We start from the raw sequence: 12,280 nt of genomic DNA, 5'->3' as shown, positions 1-12,280 counted from the left end.
TGTGACCAGGACAATGATACTTTGAAATTTACCTATTTTCAATGATAAAACGTGTGCATTTGTGTCATTCCTTCACATAAAGTCCTGGTCACAAAAGCAAAGTTTGTGGGGAATAATAGCCATTTTCTATACTTTTGGGGCATAAGCAATAGAAAATAACACTTCCCAGGAACAAAAATCGTGTTACATAGTGTTATCTTGCATGACATGAAGTTCAATAGAGGCATCATAATAACATGCCTTGTCTCTTCCTAAACATTCAACGAAAACGCAATTCACCCAGCATCCTCGTGACAACGTGTCTTGGGACCGATGTGAGAGTGGTGGAATTAAATCCTGCCACTGAGCGACGAAACAATGAAGTCCACGTGCAGCCCTTTGTCAACAAATCCCCCCCACGCCGTATGCGTCGTGGAGGTTATTTAATCATCACCAAGCAGTGCAGGTGGGCATGCCCGTGGGAGTTTTAAAGTACCGTGGAGCTTATCGGCACTGCCCAGATTCCTCAGCCCAAGCTCTGCGGTCCTCTCTCTATCAAGATTTTATCGGACAATTAATGAGCGTTTTGCATATGGGAGCAAACCGGAGCACCCAAAGAAAACCACACGCGTACGAGGTTGCAACACTCTCTCCCGGACAGATGGAAGGCGAATGGCTGTCTGATGGTAATGATGTGAGTGGCGTAGCGTGGTTGGCAAGGAATAAACTTGGGGGCCCCCAGTCCAATTTCCACCCCCGTCCTCTCCGTAGCCGGGCAACACGAGACCCTACGGACCACGTGACCCGGTGCAGTTGCACCACCTGCGCACTCCCGATAGCTGTGCCACTGGGCGAGATGGATCCGGTTAAAAGTAAGATACGCGTGACCGCACTTGCAGTTATTTGGATTGACGGCCGGATAGCGACCTCTAGCGTCTCGTTGTGAAAATGTTTTGGGTCATTGCAGAGACCCTCTTCACGGGTTCTCATCACAAGACTCTACCAGAATAAATAAAAACTCAATAAACACAGTCAATAACACTGTGTGTGTGGCTTTCACAAAGTATATAATTAGCGACGTTTCGGCAAACGTCCCTTCTTCACAGTACATAGAGAGGTCAGAGAGTTAGAGTGGATAAGAGTCGGAGACATCGGGTTGGCGTCGGACCCCCGCGGAAATTGATTCTGAAAACGGTTTGAGTCACGAATGCGCGGATTGCCCTCGTTTCTGGGTCGATAGGTAAAGGCGCAGCCCTGAAATTGCTCGCTCACGCCACGTGGAGGATGTGGGCGCACCCACGATTTACCCCACTGCGCGCAATCTGCATGCAGGTCTCCTGTCTCTATCCGTGTCGAACAACGACCTTTTGTCTTCTTGGTTCTTTCGGTAAAGTCGCGTAGAAGGGAAGTAATAAAATAATAAAAATAAAACATAATAAAATAATTCTCACGACGTTTCGGCCACAACGCAAGCAGCCGTCCCCAGGTGAGGTCCTCGGGTGAGGACGGCTGCTTGCGTTGTGGCCGAAACGTCGTGAGAATTATTTTATTATGTTTTATTTTTTATTATTTTATTACTTCCCTTCTACGTGACTTTACCGAAAGAACCAAGAAGATGAATCCCTGCAGTCACGAAAGCTTTAAATCGAAACGACCTTTTGATTGCACGGTCAGTGGACCAACCATTAGGGGCCGTCCATAAATGACGTCACGCGATTTTGGACGATTTTTTTACCCCCCCCCCTCACCCCCTCGTCACACGGCGTCACAAAAAGTCAGACCCCCCCTCAAATATGACGTCACAAAGCTCTGCCCCCCCCCCCCCCCCAAAATTAAACATGCTTCAAATCGCTTTAAACTATTGTAATTGTAGTGCGTATTTAATGTGCCGCTGCACTCTGATGTTGTAGAAGAAAACATTTGTAAAAAAAAAAGTCTATTTCATTAAGTAGAATGTGTTGTCTATATTTATTTAAAGTTGCGCATTTTTATGTGACATCACATTTCTCACCCCCCCCCCTCGTCACACATCGTCACAAATGTCTGACCCCCCCCCCCCTCTATGTGCGTGACGACATTTATGGACGGCCCCGTACACCTTTGGCACTGCTGATTCAACTCTCGCGAGTCAACCACGGGGGTTGAGTCAACTACGGGGGTTGACTCAGCGGTCAGTAGAGTATCCCTCCGCGGTCGATAAAATAGATACCGTTTTGGAGGGAAGTCGATAGTGGTTGTCCTATGGTTAGACTCACCCTCGCCATAGGTTCGTGGAATTTCCACCTCTGGCTCAAGGCTGTCAACAGGAGATGAGCACCAATAAAAAATGAATAAATCACTTTGACTTTTTAAGCGATTGCCTAATTTATATTCGAATGATGTACCACGTAATAAGAATCATTATCAGCAAGCGTGGTCTATCCGTCACCATCTCTCGCGGCCCTGTCACTCAAGCATCCACCTACATCATGCACAGCAGCCGTTAGAGCATCCACGAATACAAATATATCGCCCACCGCTGCACGTGTGGCGAGCTAAAACGAGTCTTATCTATTAATCTATATCAATCGATGTTGTGTTACACGTCCCACCATACAAGAGGTATATGGGTGGGTGTGGCGTGGGTTTGGAGGAGATATCTGAGTTTGATGGCCCTTGCACTGGTCGCGTGATGGCGCTGTAAGCGCATTGCATGACTTGGGCTCAAATACAAGTAAGCTTGACTAGTATTTTATTTACCAAAATAAAGCACGCTGAGCTATGAATTTGTTTTCAGAGGCGAACGGGCCACACATACCAGATAACCGAAACGGCTTTATAATGGCACGTGCGAATTTAGAGTCGCAGCCAAATAATCTGAACGCGTGGTTTCTAAATGTAGGGAGAGCGTCAAAACCGGAGGAACAATCCACGCGCCCACCGCGGTGAGAGAGAGAGAGAGAGCACGTGGACCCCGAACATACAACCACAAGCATCGCCAGGGTCCGGTATCGAACCCACGACCTCCTGCGCACCCGGCGAGGGAGATGATAATCTCCTCGCCACCGCGGCCCTCCAGCCTCGCAGCCGCAGTGCAACAACGTCCTCTTACGTTTGTCTCAAAGTCCGACTAAATTGTTGGCCATGAAGATTCCATCTTCTTGGTTCTTTTGATAAAGTTACGTAGAAGGAAAATAATAAAATAAAGCAATTTCATTATTTTATTATACATTTGTATTACTTTATTATTTTCCTTCTACGTGACTTTACCGAAAGAACCAAGAAGTTGAATCCCTGCAGTAACGAAAGCTTTAAATCGAAAAATGAAGATTCCAATTCGTTACTTTTATGTTTTTTTGATCCCAGAGCCGGATCGTGTGATAATTTGGAAAGAGAAAACATCGGAGGTCAGGAGGTCACCGACTGCTGTACTGCTGTGGGATCTGGCAAAATGAAGGAAGCGATGAACGAGATGTGTTGGCATCAATGGTATTGACCGTAACGACATCTTGACCTGAACCCTGGGCAGAAAATAAACGACAATGGAACACCTCGCCAATGTTCAGTAATAATCATAATAATCATAATGCAGTACTGATGTCAACTTGTAACGGGCACGGTGTTCTCTCGTTCTCGAACCCGGCGGCCCGAGCTCAATTCCCGCTTATGGCCAACAACCAATGACGATTATCTGAATCGGTCCTAGGTTGACTCAGCCTCAAATTAGTATCTTGTGCAACGAGTAAACAGAAAATCCATGCGCGTGTCGTTCACCCTCCTCCACCCGACACCGCCGATTCATAAAGTTGTCACAAGGGAGACAAAGGCGGCCGTGCGTGGTGATGGCCACCTATCCCGTCGTGTGCCGTCGGTGCCCCCACACACTTTCGACAGGTGATCCTCGTCTTTGTCCACGTGACGTGTCTAGGGCTGCATTCACGTTGAGGAGAGAACCCAACCGAGAAGAGGTCCACCTGGGAGATGGAGCGATTAAATCAGCTGGTGTACGGGAGCAAGATGGATTGTTGCATCGCGAGATCGTGAATGATGACGGCGGCTCTGGAAGGCGTTCACAGACACTGCATCCAGCGGTGGATAGAACACGTCTGATTATAACGATGTTGAGAAAAGCAGGAAAAATGCTGATGAAAGGTGTCACGTGATTCCGAACAATTCCACACATCGACGATGTCAATCGATTGTTTTGGGATCATCGCCTAAGTCAAATGTGCGTCGTACACCCTCACCCACCCGACACGGTCGATGAATAGAATCGTGACGCGGCAATGTATAACTGATTCAGCACACCGGTGTTAGTAGTTGTTGTTGTTGGAGAGTTGAGCCACACAAATTGAACAAATTCGCCGAAAACGTCCTCCAGTCTTGGGCCTTAAACAGGTGGTGTGATGTCGTCCACGTGTCGGATGGAGGACAGTTCACGACGCACATTTTTGCCGACGCGACCCAACAATCAAATCGTGAATCTTAAATGCTGCGAGTTAAATGTTATCAATGGTGTCTTTGCCGCCACAGCGAGGTATGCACGACGCTCAATAGACGCCGAGCAGCAGACTACGGTGGAGCACACATACAAAGATACCCCGTGTAGCCTCGACATACGTGTGGGGCAAGTGCTGTTGCCGAGCTCCCATGAAGGGCTGCACGGCACACGAGGTGGTCCAACGCCACGCACGGCCCTCTGTGTCTCCCCAGTGACGACGTGTCTACCCATCGCATTTGTGTACTCAATCGAGGCTGAGTCGACATAGGGGAGGCCCAGGACGGTTCAGATTATATCGTCACTGGCGTTGGCCGTGAGCCGAAATAGAACTCGAGTCGCCGGGTTCGTAGCGCAGCGCGCTAACCGCTGCACCACCGCTCCCCACACACTCACACACCCAGACACGCGCAGAGTTGACAAGATCTGCTGGTGCCACACCGCAGCAGTAGCTGCTGCTGCTTCATTTATTGGGGTTCGCTAATTGAAGAGGCAGGAGGAGAATGTGGCTGTCGGGCCCTCACTCGAACCTTCGAACCCCCCCGCCTCCACCCACGACCCGGTCACTGATAGCCGCAAGCATTGCACCTCCCCACGCTGTCGAGTGTGCAGGCGGTGTAACTGCACCGGTGGCCACGGGCCGATGGGACCCCAGGTGCCGGGTTACCAAGAATGGGGCTAATGGCACACAGGCGGACCCCTTTCAATTACTCTCCCTGCTGTGAATGCACTGACAATGAGTGATTTCAATAACTCGCTCTCCGTTTCGTATATCCGCACACAAGTAACAAAAACATGTATTTTGTCGATCGAACTACAGTATTGTCATCCAGGTTTAAACAGCGGCAGCTGTTTCTGTTCACCAGGTGGTCGGCGCCACCGATGATGCTGATGCCCTGGGACTCGATTGTACTGCCCTGGGACTCGATTGTGCTGCCCTGGGACTCGATTGTGCTGTCCTGGGACTCGATTGTGCTGCCCTGGGACTCGATTGTGCTGTCCTGGGACTCGATTGTGCTGCCCTGGGACTCGATTGTGCTGCCCTGGGACTCAATTGTGCTGCGCTGGTTGCCGCCCTGGCTGCCCCTTGAAGCCCATTGCTGTTGCAGTGGTTGTTGTTGTTGTTTTTGGTGCTGGGTCTTGGTTTCTTAGTCCCGGCTGTTCCGTCTCCCGTGTTTCTCTTCCCCCTTCTCGCTCCCCTCCCTCCAGCACCCCCACCACCACCACCTCGCGATCTGCATGCGGTCCAGCCCCCGTGTTTGTGTAAATAGTCTCGCTGCTGCTTTGTCTCGCTGAGTGCATCACGCGAGACGCGCCTGAGTGCGCGTGTTGCACGTTTGATTACGTTCCAATTTTTTTTTCAACTGCATCATTGCGTCTCTCGATGTGTGCGCGCGCGCATGGATCAACCGCGGTGACTGTGAGTCATTGTAGGGTTAATTAATATATGCACACGTTCGTTAGTTTCTCAATCGGCTTGTCCTGGTGAGGGTCGCGGCGGCAGCATGTTGAGTCGTGGCGGGTCACACCTCCCTTCCCCTGCCAACCGACTGCAGCTCCTCCTGGGGAATTCCCAGGCGTTCCCAGGCCAGCCAAGCGACTCGGCTATATGTGTTTTACTTGAAACAAATCTACATCAGTGGACGAAACGCTTCAACAAAACGATGTAATTACAAACAGAGGAAACGATTTGAAAATCATCACTGATTATGGTCGCACTCACAGTGGAAGGAGCGTAGTTGGCATGGTTGTCAATCGCACATTCACGCCACTGCCCTCCTTCAGAGACATCAAGTTTAACATGTAGGATTTCGCGACCAACATTATCCATAATAGAGTTTTTTTTTGGGTTAGATCGCGTAAATATAAAGATATAAAGAGTATAAATGCGTCGTTAAACCCGCCGTAAGGTTTGTCACGTAAACAGAACGTGCACATTCGTTACTGGTGCAGCACAGTGTGTTGGAGAGTAAACCCACAACATTTACCATTCTGCTACTACGTTTCGCCAGTAATTACAACTTGCATCATCAGGGGACAGCCAGAACCCAACAAAAAAAGCTATATTACAGAGACGTGAAATACACGTTTAGTCCAAATCAGCTGCATTTCAGGAAGAAACCAATTTAAACTTAATGGGTTGTGTGCAGTCATTGGTAATCGTGCTGAGACCATCAACATTTGAGAAACCGGTTCCATCGCAGCGGGCGGCTAAAACCCCAATTGAAACCCTCCACTCGTGTCAGTGGCGTTTTCTCAGCACCGCTGACACGGCAGTGATGAGCTCCTTGCTGCGGCGGACTCAACAGCATCCATAACGCGGCAGCGGCAGCCTGCAGCCGTTACAGTTACCTGGGTTCTCACGAACCATTAGGAGGTCCCCCCTCCCCCCTCCCTGGGAAAACTCTGCACTGCGTTGGTTCGACAAAGACTCGATGCGATCGTCCACGCGTCAATTTGCCACGCAACGTGCGTGCCACTTCTAGATTTGAAGCTTTCGTGACTGCAAGTATTCATATTCTTAGGTTTTTTTCGGTGGAGTCACGTAGGTAAAAAAAAAAATCAAAATTAATAAAAGTAAAAATGTGCGTGCCACTGCCAACGCAGTGTGGCAACCAAATGACTCCGGGGGGTGAGGGGAGTTCAAAGGCGTCACGGCAATAGCTGTGAATCTGTAGGCGGCTCAAACATCTTCGGTGGGGGCGATGCCGGGGGGTGGGGGTGGTGAGCAACAGCTGGGAAGATATCTGAACCGGTACGCGGATCCCAAAATGCATGACATGTTTTATTCGTGTGCGGTGGTCAAGGTGACTTGGAGTGCCGAGTGTCACCGACTCGCCTTGCCGCGGTGTGGTTTCTCCGGCTTATATGCGCTGACAAATGTCGTTATGGGAATGGGCCAAACATCCCAGCGTAGCAGGACCCTCGTGAACGAAAAAGGAGGCTTGAGACTCAATGCAGTTGAATTTGTAGAGGTCTACACACACGTGTACGATGCCACCTCTGGGGACTCGGAGCGCGATAATTTTGCATTTGCAATTCGTATTTCGCTGCTCAGCGCTCCATAAATTAAGCGGTCGCTTGTGCAGAACCCCCCCCCCCCCCCACATCGGAGTTACGTGAGGTCACGGAGGATGTCACACAAACACGGCGTTATTATTGACACGATGATTTGGGTTTTTTCTTGGTTATTAAATCGAATCCGCTCGTAGTAGGAATAGAGACATTAACTGAAGACATTGGTCAATAACACTGTGTACGTGCGTGGCCTTAAAAGGGCAAACATATATATATACAATAGGCGACGTTTCTGACAATGGGCCTTATTCATAGCACACATGTGAGTGACAATTGTGTTTTCTGTTGTTTGTGCGCCAATGCCAACGCAACAGGAATCACCAAATGAATTGTAGTTGTTGTCACCGACTTAACCAGGGGATGAAACACAGACCCGCTCATACACTTGATGCATAGCCTCCTACAAGGGCGACCTCGCCCCCCCCCCTCCCCCACCACCTGCTAGCCAAGTGTGGGGTCAGGGTTCATGGTTGGAGGTGTTGTTTGGTCAGCCCTCGCCCGTGTTTCGACTGGGAATATTGGCGGTTGCTAAATTAGGACCCATCAATACGCAGCTGCGGATGTGGCTAATTGGAATGACAGGGTGTCACTATGCAACAAAAACAAATCCCTTGGTTTTTTTTATTGAAAATCTCTAACAGGGAAGAAGGGAAAAAAACGAATCCTTCTGAGATGACATTTCTCATAATCACAAATGTCCGCAGGACATGAGTTTCCAGTTTATTTTCTTTAACCGAGTGAGAGTCTCATTTGCAAGAGTGACCTGAATCATCACCAACATGAGAAAAGCTAAAATTAAGTTAAAGTACAGCAACGAAATCAATAGACACCAAAACTAAAACAACTGCACCGCACGAGGTCGACGGTGCAGACAGCACCAGCAGTAGCTACATCAACACAGTTGTTTATAAACAGCTTTTTACGCAATCTTGATTTGAAGCTTTCGTGACTGCAGGAATCCATACTCTTTGGTTCTTTCGGTAAAGTCACGTGGGTAGAAAAAATAAATAAATCACGACGTTTCGATCGCAACACAAGCGGTCGTCCTCAGGCGGAAAAAAAATAATCCAGCAATTCCACAGCAAATTTCGATTTAAAGCTTTCGTGACTGCAGGAAGTCATCTTCTTGGTTCTTTCGGTAAAGTCACGTAGAAGGGAAATAATAAAATAAAATAATAAAATAAAAGAGTTCCACAGCAGTTCCACTGCTGGATAATTTTCCGCCTGAGGAGCCAAAGAACATCTTTTTACACGCAATTTTTCTATCTTTAAAGCTATAAGGTGCTTTGAATAATGTATATTATTATCATTAACAATTAGCTATTTTTCATTATACTGCTGGATCATGGCCTTCCCATGGTTATAGGTGGTGTTGAACCATACTTCACTATGCTGGACATTGTGGGTTGGTGAAGAGGGAAAGATGTGGGTGGCGGAAGGCTGGTTTAGATATCAATCTCCTCCACTGACGTTAGCCATGGCCAGGAATTGAACCAAGGTCACCGGAACCACCACGTCACCAGCCCCGTTCCATGTTAATAATGGTAATGATTTGTTTTGATCGAGTGCCCTGTGCTTCGGGGCGTCTGAGAGCACTTTACACACAATCAGCGCTTTACATCACATCTCAAACATTCGAAAGAGCACCCCCCAAGTGGCAGCTGGCAGTGTGCAGCACAAGGTGGCTCAGCACCCGAAAGTTTGGACCATAGTGCCAGCACACAATGGCCTACTCGTTTCTCAAGAGGATCTTTAACATCCACTCCGCTGCAAATGGCGCGTAATGGTTGATGCACAGGCCGCAGTATTAACCAGGGGCTGCTTACCGGATTCGAACCAGGAACATCTGCAGCGAGCGGGGGAACGAACTCCCACTGGGCCATGTCATGTTGTGTTTTATATGTTTGAGTCTACATCTAGCGTTATTAAAATAAAAACACTCACAAAGCAGCCGATTGAAGAAATGTGTCCCGCAGACTAAACATGCTCATTTAGTGAAGTCGACACTATATTTAGCCAAAATAGGTCATTTTCTAAACGTGTAAACAAAACGAAAAACCCCACAAACCTTCCCCACGGGCGCTGCCGCAATGACCTCAAATGTTCTGCGTTGGTGACATCAGCACGTGCCCCAACAAGGGCCTTGCCTGTGTCGCGGTGAGGGCGGGGAAACGCGTGGCCAGCAAACGCAGCCGCCACAAACGTCGAGGGCCTCGCTGATCGCACACGAAATGTCCGCTGTGTTTCTTCTCCTTTTTAAATCCTGTATATTAAGTTCGCTTGCTTGCTTGCTTGCGTGCTTGCTTACGATCGTGCAAATCTTTCGGTCGTTTTTAACCCACTTCCCGTGATCCAATCGAGCTGACATTTTGCACACAGACTCGTTGTGCGAGACAATTAATGTTCGTGAAATTTTTTTCCCAAAATTTTACACTGTTTAGGGAAAACAAATTAAATATTTAATTACCAATTGCTTAATACTGGCAGACAATCATCTGACCCATAGGTGGCAGCCATCTCAAGCCAGAGGACGAGAGGACTCTAGCCGCCACGCATATAAAGGATTTATAGTGAAAAACTTTGTTTTTACGGGTTATACTTATTCTCCTTCTGGCTGCCTGTGATCCAGCACTGTGCAGGCGAGGGTAGGTGGATTGCCGCACGGATGTTGTGGAACTCCCTTCACGAGAGCGTCGAGGAGGTGCTCGCGAGGTGAATGCGGTACAGCAAGTTGACTTACCGCCATCTGTTTCCATCTGTACGGGGATTTAATGTTGCTCCCTCGCGCGCGTGGGGTTTCTCCACGTGCTCCGCTTCCCGACCACGTAAATAATAAACACAATGTCATTAATTCGTGGAGAAGATCTTAAAATAAATGCCGCATTTAGCAGCACTCTTTTGAAAAAAAGTCTGATTACTCAGTCTTGCTTTCCTAGATAAATAAGTTAAAATATTAATTATGATCAATTATTAAGAGGTATGTATGTATGTATGGAGAACCTTTTTCGCACCCTATGCAGCCAACCGTGCTAATAGGATGATTTAAGGAGGTGGATTTAAACAAATCATTGTGAAATGTTATTCGGAAAAATCACATCTGGGGTTATTTCATGTACACATACTGCAGGTAGAGCGAGGACTTGAAAGCAACTAATTAACTGTCGCTAATTGAACACATGGGATTTGGGGACTTGAGTTTGATGGTGATGACCCCAGTCACCTACACGAACAATGACGATGACGACAGACACCAATGCCATTATGAGCCGCTCGGCGCTCAGTCAACCCACACCGCAATTACAATGAAGAGACCCACGGTCATTAGTGGGGGCATTGCGGTCACTCCACACAGAACCACAATCACACCGCTCACTACCACAATCAGACCGCTCACTACCACAATCACACCGCTCACTACCACAATCACACCGCTCACTACCACAATCACACCGCTCACTACCACAATCAGACCGCTCACTACCACAATCACACCACTCACTACCACAATCACACCGCTCACTACCACAATCACACCGCTCACTACCACAATCACACCGCTCACTACCACAATCACACCGCTCACTACCACAATCACACCACTCACTACCACAATCACACCGCTCACTACCACAATCACACCGCTCACTACCACAATCACACCGCTCACTACCACAATCACACCGCTACCCACCACAATCACACTACTCACTACCACAATCACACCGCTCATTATCACAATCACACCGCTCACCACCACAATCACACCGCTCACTACCACAATCACACCGCTCACTACCACAATCACACCATATACCACCACCAAAATCACACCGCACACCACCACGATCACACTATCACAATAATACCCCATAACTTTCTCCAAAATTGTCAAGATTTTTACCACGACCACACTGAACACCAGACATTATTGTCAAAGTGGCAGCTGGCGAACGATCAAGGTTCTACAAAATCCCATCAGCACACACCTGCTATTATTCTACTTCATGAGTCACCGCCGAAAGGCTTCAGACCAAACACGGCGTCGTCCAGGAAGCGAGGGCATTTACAGGCAACATGGAAAAAGCTGGCCACACAGATGGTGTTTATGTTTTATTATGCACTTCTTTAAATATAAAACAGCGAGCATTACGATTTTTTGCGGTGGAAGCGCAGAACCATTCTTTTTAAATGGGTGGTTGTGGCGAGGCCAGTATTCTCTTGAGATTGAATTCTCCGAGGATAAAGCGAATAATTGCTGTGGCACAAGAGAGCAGAGCCACTCTGAAGTGGCTGCGAATACGGTCCTCTCAAGCATCTGTCCATTAACGGCGTGGGTTCTCATCTCTTTTAGTCTGGGATGTTCTTCAAGTGTATGATGCATGGGGGTTACGTTTTTAACAACCGGGTTTTTTCCCCTGGTTGTTAAGTTTATAATGTTGCACAATTTGCCTACGTGTTCATTTCGCCTCTCGGAATGAAACGCTTGTCCTGGAATGACTGGTCCCAACTGCTGGACGAATCCAGCGACCCAGGGAGGCCGCGTTTCACTCGGTCATTCACGCACAACAACAACACCACACATTGGTGCCTCCACGAGCCCCGCTCCCCTTCACAAACCAAGCACCCTAAGCGTTCTGAATCGGGACTCGACTCAGGCTTGACTCTGGCTCAAGCGAGCCAGCTCCAACCCACACTTAACTTGAGCTGGCTCTGAGCATTGTCCCAGACATGCTGAGGATTCCTGTA

The sequence above is a fragment of the Lethenteron reissneri genome, chromosome 25 (assembly GCF_015708825.2).
Source record: "Lethenteron reissneri isolate LAM-NWPU_2019-01 chromosome 25, ASM1570882v1, whole genome shotgun sequence".
Taxonomy (NCBI): Eukaryota; Metazoa; Chordata; class Hyperoartia; order Petromyzontiformes; family Petromyzontidae; genus Lethenteron; species Lethenteron reissneri.
Note: the sequence above shows the minus strand (reverse complement) of the source record.